Raw genomic sequence first — 2,930 nt, 5'->3', positions numbered from 1 at the left:
AAAGACTGGGAGAAGTAGCTGCTTATTCAAATTCTCAGACATAAAAGCAAACGTGCAAGGAACATCAATAATCAAAAACATACAACACAATCAAAAACAGAAAATAAATCCCTGGTAATCATTCTGAAAGAAATGGAAGTTTGTGAATTGCCTGACAAATAACTCAAAATAATCATCCCCAATGAAAGAGGAGACAATACAACTGATACCACCAAAATACAAAGGCTCATAAGGATTATTATGAACAATTATATGCCAACAAATTAGATAACTTAGAAGAAATTGGTAAATTTCTAGATACATACAACCTACCAAGACTAAATTATGAAGAAATAGAAAATCGGAACAAACCAATAACAAATAAAATGATTGAATCAGTAATGAAAAGTATCCCATCAAAGAAAGGCTAAGGATTGGATGGTTTCACTGCTGAATTCTACCTAAACATTTAAATAACTAATACCAATCTATTTCAAATTCTTCAAAAAGAACTGAAGAAGAGGAAATTCTTCCAAACTCATTTTAAAAGACCAACACTACCCTGAAACCAAAACCAGACAGTGACATTACAAGAATAGAAAATTGAAGTCCAATATTCCTTATGAATTTGATGCAAAAATCCTCAATAAAATGCTGGCAAATCAAATCCAACAGTATATTAACAAGATCACTAGCCTCTCCCCCCTGGGTAGGACGCTGAGCAGAGCCGTGGGCGGGAGGTTGGACCGACTGATGGAAGGGATGGGAGGTGAGCAAGATGGCACAGATGCAGGGCACCAGGAGGAAAGTCTGTTACTACTATGATGGGGATGTTGGAAATTACTATTATGGACAAGGCCACCCAATGAAGCCTTGCTGAATCCACATGACTCACAATTTGCTGCTTAACTATGGTCTCTACTGAAAAATGGAAATCTATCGCCTTCACAAAGCCAATGCTGAGGAGATGACCAAGTACCACAGTGATGACTACATTAAATTCTTGCGCTCCATCTATCCAGATAACATGTCCAAATACAGCAAGCAGGTGCAGAGACTCAATGTTGGTGAGGACTGTCCAGTATTTGATGGCCTGTTTGAGTTCTGTCAATTGTCTACTGGTGGCTCTGTGGCAAGTGCTGTGAAACTTAATAAGCAGCAGATGGACATCGCTGTGAATTGGACTGGGAGCCTGCACCGTGCAAAGAAGTCCAAGGCATCTGGCTTCTGTTACGTCAATGATATCGTCTTGGCCATCCTGGAACTGCTAAAGTATCACCAGAGGGTGCTGTATATTGACATTGATATTCACCATGGCGATGGTGTGGAAGAGGCCTTCTATACCACAGACCAGGTCATGACTGTGTCCTTTCATAAATATGGAGAGTATTTCTCAGGAACTGGGGACCTACGGGATAATGGGGCTGGAAAAGATAAGTATTATCCTGTTAACTACCCGCTCCGAGATGGGATTGATGACAAGTCCTATGAGGCCATTTTCAAACTGGTCATGTCTAAAGTAATGGAGATGTTCCAGCCTAGTGCGGTGGTCTTGCAGTGTGGCTCAGATTCCCTGTCTGGGGATTGGTTAGGTTGCTTCAACCTGACCATCAAAGGGCATGCCAAGTGTGTGGAATTTGTCAAGAGCTTCAACCTGCCTATGTTGATGTTGGGAGGAGGTGGTTACACCATTCGTAACGTTGTCCGGCACTGGACATATGAAACAGCTGTGGCCCTGGACATGGAGATCCCTAATGAGCTTCCATACAATGACTACTTCGAATACTTTGGTCCAGATTTCAAGCTTCACATCAGTCCTTCCAATATGACTAACCAGAACACTAATGAGTACTTGGAGAAAATCAAACAGCGACTGTTTGAGAACCTGAGGATGCTGCCCCACGCTCCTGGGGTCCAAATGCAGGTGATTCTCAAGGATGCCATCCCAGAGGAAAGTGGCGATGAAGATGAAGAAGACCCTGACAAGCGCATCTCAATCTGTTCCTCGGACAAACAAATTGCCTGTGAGGAAGAGTTCTCTGACTCTGATGAGGAAGGAGGGGGCGGCCTCAAGAACTCTGCCAACTTCAAAAAAGCCAAGAGAGTCAAAACAGAGGATGAAAAAGAGAAAGATCCAGAAGAGAAGAAAGAAGTCACAGAAGAGAGAAAACCAAGGAGGAGAAGCCAGAAGCCAAAGGGGTCAAGGAGGAGGTCAAGTAGGCCTGAGCAGATCTTTCCAGCTCTGGCTTCTCGCCACGTACCCCACCTTTCTCCTCTACCCCCTTAGATTTTATATTTTCTAATTCTCTTTGTATTTATACTTATTAAATATAAATATCCCCAGGGCTAGACAGAAACAAAGAAACAAGGGCCCTGAGTCCAGGGCAGCTGTGCTGGGTGAACTCTTCTAGGAGCTGCCTTGCTACCCATCCCTCCCCAGTCTTAATTTCAAACCATAAAGAGTACCAGGTCTGGGCAGAAGGGATACTTCTATGCAGCTGTAAGACAAAAATCCTGAAATGCCAAGTGCTTGCTTAGTAGTTTTGGAAATGTGCCCTCATTGAGCATTCTAGAAGGGGTGGCTGGGTCTTCAAGGATCCCCTGTTCTTTTCTAGCTCCTAAGGTAACATCAGCCATGTTTAGATTGGTTCTGTTCTCATACCTTCCCACTGGCCTCAGGTGAGCCAAGCAACTCACACTGCCTTCCCTCTGTCTTCCCCCAGTTCTGCAGGTGGAGGTTGGTAGTCTAGTTTCCTTTTTGAGATACTATTTTCATTTTTGTGAGACTCTTTGTAATAAAATGGTACATTTCTATAAAAAAAAAAACCAAAAAAAAACCCAAGATCGATCACTCACAATGATTAAGTGGGATTTATCCGGGGATGCAAGGATGGTTCAACATACACAAATCTGTAAATGTGATATATTACATTAATAGAATGAAGAACAAA

At 42.5% G+C, this 2,930-nt stretch overlaps 1 pseudogene; it reads left to right on the top strand.

The window, feature by feature from the left end:
- The first annotated feature begins 757 nt into the window (after positions 1-757).
- On the top strand, positions 758-2,273 carry LOC138389784 (histone deacetylase 1 pseudogene; annotated as a pseudogene).
- Positions 2,274-2,930: the final 657 nt, after the last annotated feature.

This window comes from Eulemur rufifrons, chromosome 8 (assembly GCF_041146395.1).
Source record: "Eulemur rufifrons isolate Redbay chromosome 8, OSU_ERuf_1, whole genome shotgun sequence".
NCBI classification, from domain to species: Eukaryota; Metazoa; Chordata; class Mammalia; order Primates; family Lemuridae; genus Eulemur; species Eulemur rufifrons.
Note: the sequence above shows the minus strand (reverse complement) of the source record. Positions and strands in the feature narration are given on the sequence as shown.